We start from the raw sequence: 13,780 nt of genomic DNA, 5'->3' as shown, positions 1-13,780 counted from the left end.
TCTCTCCCATTTCCTCCAAGGACCAGTATCTGGCAAGAATTATCTCTGTACTTGAGAGGCTGGGGAGAAGTCAAACACCAGTTCTGGCTCTTTGCCTTTGGAGGAAGAGTTAGTCACTTGGTTACTGCTGGCTGAAATTGATCGGAGATGTCACGGGGAGGAAATGCGCTTCTTATGAGTTAGCAGAACACGGTCTTCAAAAATGTGTGTGGGGGAGCTTTTTATTGTACAGAGAAAGTGGAAACTGATTTCCTCTTCTGAGAGGTCTGACTCCAATCCCCTAGATGCTGCCATTAGCACTTCCATTCTCCTTATGCACGGAAGCCACGGGGGGCCTGGCACAAAGATGTGGCATTGGGGAGGAGGAAAAGGAGAGGTTCTACACAAAATGCTTCATTTTATCTCCACTACAACCTATTGTCACTATCCACAATTTCAAGGGTAAAAATGTCAAATTTGGAGTGGTGTTACAATTTGCCCTTGCCTGTCCAAGTTCACAGTTAGTATCTGGTGGAGCAGACCCATGGACATAAGTCTGTCCAATGCCAAAGCCATAGTAGGGAAGTGGCTCTTCTCTCTCTCTCTCTCCCTTTTTCCTCTTTTTCCCACTTGTCACCTCCCCCCACCCTCACCTTCAAGGAGTCAGAAATTTTCCAAAGGATTAAAGAATACAATACACTACCTTGCGTAAAGTAGGTGCTCAATAAATACACATTAAATCTCAATTGTGATGCCATGTTTTTTTAAGAACGTTTGCATTGTCAAAAAGGACTCCTGGAAAAGATAATACCTAACATCAACAACTAAATGGTGAATTTCTGGCACAGGGGATCTTCAGTGGACATTTCTTTCCTTTTTCCCTCCCTCCCCTTGTTCCTCCCTCCTCTCTCTCTCCTTTCCTTCCTCTCATGTCCTCTCTGTCTTTCAAAACAAACCCTGGCACTAACTTAAGTGTCTTATAGATATTTAGTGATTTAATCCTTATTACCACTGTATGTACATAAGTGCTACTATTACCAGAAGCATCCCATTTTGCGAAAAAGTAAATGGGGCACAAAGAGAGTGATTCACTTAGTTGTCTGCCTAGAAACCCACAGTTTCTGATCAGAAGAGTAGGAGCTTGAAGGCAGGCGGTCAGGTTGTCTAACCACCCCTGGTGCTATAGTCTGCCTGTTGAGGCAGGACTAGCTTCCTGGAGGCACTTCTATCTCTTACACCCACTTGACATTGTACAGTTTCCAAGTTATGTTCATATATCTCATACCATTTATCCTCACCACCGTTTGTGAAGTATGGACCATCATTCCTATTTACAACTCAAGCTCTGAGAATGGAAGTGACTTGCTCAGGGTCACACAACTGGTAAGGTGGAAGAGCTTGAAAGCCAGATTGACTTGTGGTCCATTTTTTTCTATGAATGAGGCTGGTGCTGAGAAATTAGAGCTGAGTAGAGCAAAGACAAAGCTTTGAGCAGGAAAAAAAGATGCTCAGTGTGTTCATTTCTTCTTGAGAGGGGAAATGTGTGTGTGTGTGTGTATGTGTGTGTGTATGTGTGTGTAATAGTCCTAAAGTATTCCTCAGACCTTGAGGTTTTAATAAAATGTGAAAAACATTTTACGAGCACCCTCCCTTTCCTCCTGGATTTTAGGCTCTGCATAATTTAAGGAAATGTAATCCATATGTTTGATTATTCATACTTCCATCATCAAAAAATATTGTTAATTCTTTGAGGAGCTTTTGATGTTCTAGAAGTCAATTTTTTTTGAGGACAGTGGAGAAGACAGATTTTTTTTTAAAAAACGTTCTTCCTTTTCCTACTATTTTATTTCTCTTGAAAAAACATTTGATGGCATTTGACTGGGAGATGAACAAGTGGTCACTAGGATATTCCACTTTTTCCTACAGATTTTTAATATAGTGATGAGTCCAGGAGTGCAGTTCTTGGTCTCAGGGCTCTGATGTGTGGGGAGGGGAGTTGATATTTATGGGATTCCTACCAGTGAAGCCACTTTACCTACAAGGTCTTAGGTGGTGTTCACAACCCCCTGAAAGGAGGCCCAACTGGCGCTATTTCCTAGAAGAGGGGAGTGAGGCTCAAAGGCCAGAGTGGTCCAGCTGGGATGCAAATCCAGCTTTGCCTGACCCTAAAGCTGTGGTGCTCCCACTTTTCAGCTCCTTCAAGAGAATACAAGGCTGTTTGCCTTCCAATCAACACATTATCCAGTTTCATTCATGTCATTGTCTTCATATCCCTCTACACTCAAACCACTCCTTCCCAGGAATCTGGGAGTGAGAGTTAAAGTTTGAATTCAGGGTCTGCATTCACCATTTACTGTGTGCTGACTGCAGAACCAGGTTCAGGGAGCAACAGAGATGAACCAGACCGTCCCCTCTCCTCTGGAGCACTAAATCAACATGTGATCTGTCATGGACAACCCCTCCAGGGCATGATACCACTAGAGCCTAAATGTCACCTCAAAGAGGCCTTCCCTGGCTTCCCCTCTAAAGAAACCCTCAGTGACATTCTGTCACTTCGATCTATTGTAATTTGCAATGTGATTTTTTTTACAGGATGATATTTGTCTTGTTTCTCTATTTTTTTTCTAGTTTATTATGTATCTCCACTCCTCTCCCCTTCCCACCAGGAATAAAGCAATCCCTGGCATATAGAAAGCATGTAAGAAATATTTGTTGAAGGAAAGCAGGTCTTATTCATCACTGTATCCCTAGGCCCTGAAAAAGACTAGGTATTTAATAATAATACTATCTAATATTTATTGAGCACTTATGTTCCAAATGTTCTTTGAAGGATTTTACATGCATTACCTCCCTTTGCCTTAAAAGGAACCTCTGAGGTAGTTCCAGTTATTATTCCCATTTTACAGGTGAGGAAATCAAGGCACAGAAAGGTCAAGAGGCCACAGCTAGCAAGAAGTGAGGCTGACTTCCAAACCCAGACAGTTTTGGCCCCGGAGCTGGAGCGCTTAACCCCGATTCTAATGGTTTGATGGATACATGAATGTTTGGATGAGAATGTGGCATTCTGAAGGCATGGGGATAATCAATGAGCTAAATGTAGGGAGAAGAATCAATGCCTTGTAGCTGACCCAATCAAACTTTTTGGAGAAGTTGACAATTGAGCTTAGTCTTCAAATGGGGAAGGTGTGAACAGGTGCATTTCAGAGTTGAGAGTCCGGAGTTGGAACCATGACTAGCATAAAGGAAAGGACGGATGATGTGGGGGCAGGGGGGAGTGGTGGGGGTGCTGAGGAGGAGAGGGAAATAGGGCTGGAAAGGGAGGGGGTGGGGTGGGAAGTGGAGGGCTTGGAATGTGGGGCCAGGAGATGTGGTCTTGATGGCCCAGGAATGGTTTCCCCTGGAAGATTGCCACACAGGGCCATGCCGTCATCAGAGCCTTGTTTTAGGCTGCATTTAGCCTTGTGTTTGAGCTGCACCGACTTCAATGCAGATTTCCCATCACATTGCATTCATCTTTCTGGTAATCCTGGGAGGTCCATATCACTATTCCCATTTTACAGATGGCACTGTGGTTGCTCAGAGAGTTGAATTTTGCCAAGTTTATCAGCTATGAAATGGCAGGGTGAGGGCTCCAATTCCTGTCTGCCCAAGAGGTATCCAATGCCAGGAAAATATTCCCGTAACTCCATGGAGAAAGGAATGGTGCCAACATACCCACCTCAACTTCCCAAGGATAGGGAAGAGAACTCCCCGGTTCCTTCCCCCTTCTCAACATTTGCAGCATTAGTGAGCGAGAGCCTTGCGGGGGGAGGGGAGGATGGCAAGAGACAGCAAATTGTTTCTGGTTGGAATTTTCCAGACAGGGCCTCCATCAGAGAACAAATGTGCCTTCTGAATTTTCACCGTAATTGTTACTGACCTTTAGTGAGATGAGCAAAATTACTCTCCTGCACCCCTCCACCCCCGCCCCTTTTTACAAAATTGTTTTCCCCGACTTTTCAAAAATGAAGTTGGGCCAGCCCGGGCCCTGACTGCCGACTGTGGGAAAACAATACATCTTCTTATGGCCCCAAATGGAGCGTCCGCAATTAATCCATTGATCTCAGTAGAAAACCCTATTGTATCAGGGCCCGCCAGGAGAAAGCTGCATCCTGCCCCTCTCCCGCCCCACACAGAATGTTCATTGAAGTCAGCCCCCAAATTGATGGCAGGATGTGGCCCTAAAAGCCTCCAAATTAAAGGGGTCCAGAAAATAATGTTGACTGGGCAGCGGAAGCTGGGGTGGAGGAGGTGGGGAGAAGGGGGGAAGGGGATGGGTTTCCTCTGGAATCTGCGTGTCCAGGGATTTGCAAGCTGCAAAGCGTTTCTAGTTGTCCTTGACGCTCAGGTCTCCATCTGTTCTGCAGATTAGGACCCTTAGCTCTCTAGTTTGCTCAGGTTTGGTTCTTTGTCTGGGCTGCTGCTGCCTCTGATGAACTGACAATAATGATCCTCACTAGGACCTATTGGGCATTGGACAATAGGTGTCCCTACCCCCTCCATTTCACCTCATTCACTTCTCAGACGGTCCTGGGGGAGGCTGATGGAGATTATGAGGACTATCTCTTGTTGAGTGGGTCCCACCTGCCAGGTGGTTTCTGCATTCTTCCTCATTTAACCCTCCAGGCCCTGGAGGTAAGCAGAGCGAGCCAGTTGACCAATAACCTGGGATACGGTAAGCCAGTCCATCAATCTTCAAGAGGCATTGAGCATTAAGCATCATTGGAAATGCAAGATGTATGTTTTCCAGAGCTTATCTGAGGCAGAATATGTGGATGGAAGAGTTAGATAAGCTGCCTGGGCTGAGGAGTGAGCCTGAAAGCACCTAGACTGTCTGCCATGGAGGGGCGGGGGGGCCTTAACGGCAGAGCCTTGTTTTGCTCAATGGAGTATGGGGGGAGATGTTGCCATTCTGGGACATGACATCACACATGCGTGTGAGGTTGTGCTCTGCTTACATACACGGTGTGCGTAGGCACATGGAGGAGCCCCGTTACGTACACCGCAGTGTAGCCAACCCTCCATGGTAGAACTGCCATAGTCTTCCTGTTCAGCTCTTCCCTCATCCAATATATTTTCTCTATTCTGTAAATGTTAAATATTCAAACAATGTAAGCCTTCAAAGTGTCAGTCTGGTCCTGTTGGTGGGTGTTACTCTCACTTTACAGATGAAATGGAGACACCATAAAGTGGAATGACATGTTTGAGGGCGCATAACTATTAAGTAGTTGATTCTGCACTAACAAGAATGTAAGCTCTAGGAAACTGGAATTTTTTTTTTTTTTGGTCTTATTCAGAGATATACCTCCAACATCTATAGATCTATATACTACCTGTATCTAGTATGGTGCCTGGCATGCAGATGGTGCTCAATAAATTTTGCTGCATAAAAGAGTAAGCTGCTTTTTGTTCTTTTGTAGGCTACGTGGGGGCCCTGATTCTTTTCTGTCAGCCTGGTTGCCATAGTGCATTTGTCTGGTCCTTCTGTTTTTTAATAATCCTTCTACAAGGATCTTCTGATAAATCCCCCATAAAGTCCAGTTATAGGAGGAAAGTGGGTTTCTTCCAACAAATAGAAAATGTATGCTTCCTTTCATCAGAAAACAAGAGCTATAAAATTCCTCCAGTTTTCCATTGGCTTCCAAGGCTTTGAATTAAATTTGGTGCTCAATTTCATATTATTCTTGGGTTAGATTCAGAATACCGTGTTGTTGTTGTTTTTTTTTTATGCACTCTGTAATTTCAGTTCTTTTCTCTCTCTATGTGGTTCAATTTTACAGGTGTCTTTTTGGATGTAGAGGAAACATAGTCTAATAATAATAGTGCTCATGATGTTACCAGGGCCTTATGTCATCCAGAGTCTCCTATATGTCCAAGACCGAGACAGTGAAGCCACACCCAAGCCCAGACTTTTGCTGTAAGCGTTATAGTCTATGTGCACCAGTAGTTCTTCATTGCGGTGGAAGTGAGGGGCAGTGATTCTGCTCCTCAAGGAATATTTGACAATGTCTGGAGGCATTTTTGGTAGTCACTGGCATTTAGCAGGTAGAGGCTAGGGATGCTGCTTCATATCCTACAATGCACAGGACAGTCCCCATAACAAAGAATTATCCAGACCCATATGTCAGTGGGGTCAAGAGTTGAGAAATCTTGATCTTTCCTTGTCAACAGTCATGAAGCATCTCACAGAAAGAACTTGCATTCATACCTTTTTCTCTCCCCTTGGCTGGACGCATTCAAGGAAAGCGTTCAGCCAGACTCCACATATACTCTTTCCTGAGCAGGCTGCTGGGCCCTCTCCGCTTAGCATCCATCTTGCTCACATAGGAGAGGAACCAAGACAAATGAGGACCCCATCTTATTCTTCTTTTGATCTTTGATTGTCACACCAGTCTTACCCTGGAAACGTTTCCATTTAAGCCACCAGGTGATTTCACATCTTGGGCATTGGGAGAGAGAGAATTTCAGAATGAAGTGATTTTCTTTTTATGGTTGCCTTTAATTACACAATTCCATAGAGGAAGTTAATAAAAACATAGCTCCCCAGAGATCTGTGCTGATAACTTTTGGACAGAGCTGGGGTATTTTTGCTATGTTAGTGTCATTTTGATGAAGGCATTCCCCATGTCTGCTTCTGCTATCCTGTGTTCTTTTAGTTGACTGTTAGTAGTATCAGCTCTTGGGGCCAAGAGACATCTTTATTGCCTACTCTAAGCTTCTGGACATCTCAGTTTCCCTGCTTGACACCTCAGGTTCTTCCCGGGGTAAAGCTCAGACTTGAACTCAAGCCTGATGTGTTGGAACCCTGCTGCTGAATCTCCTTTTCCTTGGCAGGGGCAGGAGAAGGGGAGGGGCCGGGTCGTGCTTTTCCTGCTCATCCTGTACTGGTGGAAGCACACATGTGATGATTTCCATGGCCCCACATAGTCACCACCTACCCAACTTTGAACATTGCCGGTGGCTGTGTCCCAGTGAAGGGTAGGACCCCTTTGGTAGTGTCGTTGGGACAGGTGAGCTCAAGTTCACTCAATCAGTTAGGCATCTATTCTTTCGATAACATGTATCACTTTGGGCAAAACACTGTGCCAAGCACTGTGCCAGTTGGGTTCACAAGATTAATGAGATCTCATCACTAGCTCACAGAGAAACCAAATGGAAACTTACAGTGCTCTGTATGCAAATGCAATGTTGGAGGTGAGCATGTGGAACCTCCTGAAGGACACCTTTCTTTTTTTCCCAACCTGAAGGACACCTAACTCAGCCTGAGAGAAGGTGGTCAGGGAAGCCTTCTTGGAGGAGGGGGTGCCTGAGCCAGGTTTTTAAAGGGCTTCTGTTGGTTCAACCAGCTCCTCTAGCCAGTCTGGTCTCCCCAGCAACTGTCTCCCACCGGTTCTCCCCCTCCTCATTCCTCTCAGCTCCCACTCCCTAGAACATCTGTGTTGCTGTACTTGTGCCAATGCTCTTTTCCTAAACCAAAAAATAAATAAAAATGAAAAAGAGAGTGGTGGACCCATTGAATTGGGGGAAATTCTGTAGTCTGAGAAGTTACACCTCAGCCTCTCAGTAACTGAAACTCAAAGTTTCACCGTGGGGTTACTTCTGGTCACCAGCCAACTGTGTCAGGGAGGTCATAGATTCCTGTTAGACGTGGCTGTGGGGGTGTCGGTGGGGTTGCTACCACCTGTCAACCAGCTCCAGCCCCACCCCAAAAGAGACCAGCCTGGAGACTCACCAAAGCACAGGGCAGAGAGTTTTCGAATCCTCACAGGGGTTCTGAGTGGTGGATGTCATTGTCCCCATTGCATTGCTAAAGAAACTGAGATTCAGTTGGGTTGAATCACTTGCTAATAAACGCAGCAACCAGGATGCAAAAGCAGGGCTTTTCAGTCCAAATCCACTTTCTTCACAATGCCTCATTTTCTCAGCACAGCTGAGCCTCCTCAGCCAGTGAAGAGCAAATCAGAGCCCCGTCCTATTTTCCCTCAGGCTCGCTCTCGTGGAGTTGCTTTGGAGATGAAACAGAACCAGAACAGAGCTTATGTGTTTTGTTATGTCACACCTCTTTTTCCCAAGATTTCAAAGGCTCAGATCCATTTATCTAGATACTCAAATTCTCACCAGGGGCATTAGAGAGGGGCTGGAGAGTGAAATGCTGTTTTGGAAAGGATGAAACAACCCTTGCAGTGTTTATATTCAGTTCCGGAGACCTGGTTAGAAAAATATTTTTAAAAAACGGAAGGAAGAGTAACTGTGCACTCACGAAATGTGGGCTCCTCATCGTGGGGAACATTCGCTCTTGGAGTCTGTTCCCAGGGGTGGATGTATGCAGCCCCAAACTGCCGTTAGGAGATGAAAGGGAATCTTTCAACATTTCCTCCCATTGTCTGAGCTTTCTCCCTGCTTTGTCACCATAACATTCTTTTTTGGAATTCCATTAACATGGAGTTTTCCCCTCCCCCAGAAACAATTAAAAGAGAAGAGTTGGCAGAGCCAGCCAGGAAAGACCTGTGGCTCACTCCTAAGTGAGTAACTGTCACGTGTCTTGGAATGATTTGCTGCTTCCAGCCAAAGAAGTTTGAGTTTAAGGAGAAAAACACATAAACATTCTAGCTATCTGGCTGCAAGAGGTGGCTTGCTCTCAGCAGTGAGGCACTAGGAGGGCTGAGTGTGGCTTGGGGACCAGAACAGCCAGACTCAAATCTTGATTTCACTCTTGAGTACTTGCATGGCTTTGAGCAAAGTCCCTAACTTCTCTGAACTTCACCACGTTCACCAGTGAAAATAAGAATTCTGCCTACGTTATGTGTGCTCCTGTGAAAATGTAATGGGATAGGAGACATGGAAGTACATAGCACATGACAACTTTCAAATATGTTCTTTTTCTTCTGTCTCCTTCTGGTCACATCCCTTCCACCTGCACAGTCTCCCACATGGAACTTCTGACTTGGCCAAGTAAAAGAAACAGGAAGAGTCTAAACAAGAAGCTTCAAGCGCTGACAACTTCATTTAACTCATGAAGAATTGTATGTATATCTGTCTGTATGTTTGGGGCAGTAATTTGTAACAGAAGAAGAGTACTCAGTTGAGGCTGTCTGTCCATGTGGGTTTTCAACATTGTTCTGAGTACTAATCGCAATATACATATGCATATTTTTTTCTGTGTAAAATAAGCTTATCATTTATAAAGCACCTGTTCTATCCTGAGTACTTTGTGAATATTATCTTCTTTAATCCTTACAATCACATTATGTAGTAGGAATTGTTATCCAAATGTCCACATGAGGAATTAAGGCTCAGAGAGCTAGTCGGTTATGGAACCAGAAGAGAGTAATCATATAGAAAGGGCCACTTTTCAGGATCCGTGGCCTTTGGTAGAGGAATATAGCTAACCCATAGCAACCAGACACAGAGGGAGCCAGGGGAGCCGATATGCCATCCTTACTCTCTTCTTTGTGATTTCCTACTGGTGGCTTCTATTGGCCAGACCCAGCTGAGAGCTAGAGGGCAAGGGAAACTTTATAAGGTCTTTTATAAGGTCAGCATCCTGGGACACAGAGTCAGATGGAGAAGTAGTGAGAGTGGGTCTGTATGGGCAAATGGAGAATATCCAGCTGACTATTCCAACAATATTGAATCCTGATTCCCATTCTGAGATTGCTTGTGGTCAAATAGGGAACATGAAACTTTTACCCAAGATTCACAACACAGGTGAGAGCGGGGTGAGTCTGTAACAGGCTTGCCCTGGATGAGATGCCACTTTATATTTGTCACAGTGTGCTGTAGTACCCAGTGTCTAACAAAACCCAGACTCTAAGCAGACATTAAGGATCCTCTGTAATGGGACTCAGATCATGTGGAATCCTCCTCTCACCTGATGTCGTGACCAAACTGGATGGCTCACCATTGATGGTCACTTCAGTCGTAAGCAGCATCATGACTCCATGCTTTGGTTGAAGGGCTTCCCATGGCCCAGCAGGCCCTGCCCTCCTGCTGTTCTCCATCCTTCCCAGCACTCAGTGCATGTCCCACTGCTCCCCGAGTCTTGCCCGGCTCACTCTCACTCAGAATTTTAGCATGGCATCCCCCGCGTTCCTGCACCATGGCACTCTCTTGTCTTGGCAGGGCATGTTTCATTGAACAAACATTTCACTCGACAGACACCGAATGCCTGCTGAGGTCCCAGCACTGTGAAAAAGGGGCTGCACAGGGAATGAGACTGATTCTTGCCTTCAAGGAGCTCACAGTCTTCCTGGGATTGGAGCTCTTTTTTGCATGTGGCCATCTCCTAGATGGTAGGTATCCTGAGGACAGGGAATCTGATTAATTACCTTTGTACTTTCCGTGCTTAGCAACTGTGCAGCACAGAAGTCTCAGAAAATGTGAAGCTGTAGAAGAAACAAACATGGAGAGAGGGATGAAGGAAGGAAAGGAGGAATGAGTTCATTTATCCCACAGGATTTGCTAAGTGCCTAAAATGTTCCAGGCCCTTACATGCAATGAATAGCACAGGCTATATACATACAGGAGGGGTGTGTGTGTGTGTGTGTGTGTGTGTGTGTGTGTGTGTGTGTGTGTGCGCACATGCTTATATATGCATGAAGACTGAGGAAGTGGTGATGAATGTCGGCAGAGGCCAGAGGACCAATCAGAGGATATCTTCTTGACTTCACCTTTTGGATGGAAGTTTTCAGAATCCAGAGGAGAGATGAAGGGATCTGTTTAGATGCCTACCTTAGCTACTGGGTGGTGGTTTAAGAGGACTCATCAAGTTCTGAAAGCAGGTGATTTTTGCAAATGAGGGCTTGTTGGCATATGGTATTTGGATGATACAACTTCTTTAATTGAAAGTGTTATCTTAACCAGAGAGTTTTGCAAAACTCCAAAACAAAGACATCTGTTGCTGTTTTTGTTCTTTTCCCCAGCAAACAATCTGGTGGTGAAAAATAGGAACGACTAAATGGAATGCCAGGGAAAATTGTGGATTTGAAAAACAAACCCCTACATCTTTAAGAGGAGGGTAATCAATCAAGGTACAAGGCAGGCAGTTTCTGAACAGTCTTCTGTGAGATCTTAGGTCATTATAACTCTACTTCTTTATATATCAATAATTATTAAGACAACTAGTGAGATGAGCCTGTGGCAAATTTAGTGCATTTTCCAGTTGTCCATGGACTTTAACTGTTAGGTCTGTGCTGCTGGTGTCTTGGCTGAATCTCCAGGCCAGATCTTCTAGTCCACCAGTCTCCTGAACATCTCCTGGTGTCCCACAGGCACCTCAGACTCAGCTGATCACAACTGATCTCATCAGCCCACTGGAACCTGCTTCTCCTCCTGAATTCTCCATTTTGGGGAGTACCCCACCACCATTCAGTCCTGCAGGAATTCTCCCTCCTGGAGACTCTTCACAAGCTGAAATTAAGACTCATGGCTTCCCCTCTTGGAAAGAATCCCACTCGGCTCCCTTTCTTCACCACTACTACCTCTGCACCCCTCTCTCAGATTACTGCAATGGCTCTGCCTCTCTGCAGACCTCTGTCTAACCTCAATTCCAGGTATCAGTTAGGGTTTTGGCCGGAAGCAGAACTCATCTCACCTGGTTCAAATGAAGGACCATTAATGAAGGACTATCAGGGAGGTGGGGGCTGGGTTAATGGAGGCATCGAGAGACTAGCAACTGCTGGAAGCTGTTACCACCTATGGGACTGAAGACACAGGGGGAAGGAATAAAGATATTGAAGCCCAGTGAGAACAAGAACTATGGAGGAAGGGCTGCCCAGTGGGAAATACCAGAGAAACTATGCAGAGCAGAGAAGAAACAAGGAAGAAATCACACAATGCTCCTTCCACTCATCTCCCTTCTCTTTGCTGGCACTTCCCATTGTTTGAACCCAGCAGTCTGGTTCAAGGGAGCCCAGAAGTTGCAGTCAGCAGGGGTTGGCCTCCTGTCACACAGAGCTGGGCAGACAGGGGTTGAAAATGGATTTGGGAACATGGAAGAGGGGGACAGAGAATGGTCAGCCTCCTCCCCCTTATCCATTCCATATTCTGATACTCAAGTGCAAGTGCTAGTTCTAAAACCCTGACATGTCTCTTTTCCAACTGAACCGCTATAGAAACTCCCCATTGCACTTAGGATAGAACCAAAACTCCTTATGCTGGATTTGAATCTTCCTGTTGACCTTTCTGACCTCTCTTGTCCCATCTCTCACTACTCCTGGTTCTTACTCAACATCCTAGCTCTATTGCATTACTTCCAGGCCTCCAAATACACCATGCTGTTCCAAATCGTTATGCCTCAGGCAGTGTTCCTTTATTACTCTGAAATACCTTCTTCTCCCTGTCCAAACACCTTCCCAACACCATCTTCCTGGTAAAATGCAAGTCCTTCTTCCAAACCTAGTTCAGATGTCACCTCCTCCAGGAAGACTTCTCTAATGGTCCCACTCCCCCATCTGAATTATTCACCCCTACCTTTGAGCAATCTCCATTTTATGCATTTTTATTTTTGCACTATTGACACACTTTGTGATTTTTTTTTTTTTTTTTGAGCAATGTCTCTATCCCCCATCCCGCTTGGTAGCTCCTTGAAGGCAAAGACTGTGTATTATGCATCTTGGCATCCCAACTGATTGTCATAGTGCCTAGAACATTGAATCTGTTCAGTAAACATTTAAGGAAGGAAGGAAAGAAGAGAGGAAGAGAGGGAGGGAGGAAGGCAGGAAGGAAATCATTCCAACTGTTCAAAGTATTTTCAAACGCCTTGCCCCATCTGACCTTCACAAGCAGTCTGAGTGATGGGGTAGGAATGGTCACCTAGCATAAGGACACTGAGTGTTGGGAAGGATGGGAGGAAGCTGGGCAGTGAGACAAGGTAGGGATTGGGAACCAGTAGATTGGGTTTGAGCCCCAGGTTGCTAATTTATGGGATGTGTGTTCTTTACTGAACTAGGAACTTCTCTGAGCTGTTGTTTCATCTCGGTAAATTGGGGGTAGTAATTATACTTACCTCTTGGAGTTGTGGGCAAGGCAACATGTAAAGATGTTTCATATGCTATCCAGGGCTAGACAAATAGGAGGGATATTAGGACCACTTTTTAGCACACATTGCTATTGTAGTAGTTCTGACAAATAGATTGACATCTTCCCAGCCATCCTACCTTAAATGCCCAAACTCGCAGGAGTCTGAGGAGGCTCTTTGCACCATGACAAAGTTGATTCCTGAATTGTCAGAGTTGTAAAGGCAAGTCCAGAGAACACCTGGAGACCACCTAGACCTATCTTTGATCTGACACTAGGCTCTCCTGACAATGGACACAAGCTTTACACATCAGTGATGGCTCACTCCAGTCAAGCCAGCCCCTTCTATCTTTGGAAGACTCTGGCTGCCAGAAACTTCTTCCTTTTAACAGAAATCTGCTTCTTTCTAAATTTTTATACTGGTTGTGGTTCCAGGCTTCGGAGCCACCCCAAAGAGGCCTATGCTCATTTCCTTGTAATGGCTGTTCTGAAATGAAGGCAGCTCTATAGTCGTCTGAATCATTTTTCCTACAAGCCAAGATATGTCACGTTCTTCAGATGTTCTTTATCATGGAGCCTTAAGGCCTATTACTACACTGAGGGTGTCATCAGAACTTTTCTCTGTCTGATACTCCTCATCTGAGTCTGTGACAAACCACTCAGTTGCCTCTTTCTATGACACCTTAACAAGCCATCATACATCGGAAACAATAACCACACGTTACGGAGGGCCTCTTATATCCAG

The 13,780-nt window shown here is 45.2% G+C and overlaps 1 long non-coding RNA gene across 1 annotated transcript; it reads left to right on the top strand.

The window, feature by feature from the left end:
* The first annotated feature begins 8,479 nt into the window (after nucleotides 1–8,479).
* On the top strand, nucleotides 8,480–12,299 carry LOC141373440 (uncharacterized). Its single transcript, XR_012379465.1, has 3 exons — nucleotides 8,480–8,540; nucleotides 8,941–9,041; nucleotides 10,941–12,299. It is a non-coding gene; the product is annotated as an uncharacterized lncRNA (long non-coding RNA).
* The last annotated feature ends 1,481 nt before the right edge of the window (nucleotides 12,300–13,780 follow it).

Source organism: Callorhinus ursinus, unplaced genomic scaffold (assembly GCF_003265705.2).
Source record: "Callorhinus ursinus isolate GAN/ISIS: 27379988/994484 unplaced genomic scaffold, GSC_fseal_2.0 scaffold9, whole genome shotgun sequence".
In the NCBI taxonomy this organism is placed as follows: Eukaryota; Metazoa; Chordata; class Mammalia; order Carnivora; family Otariidae; genus Callorhinus; species Callorhinus ursinus.
This window is presented reverse-complemented; position numbering and strand designations above follow the sequence as displayed.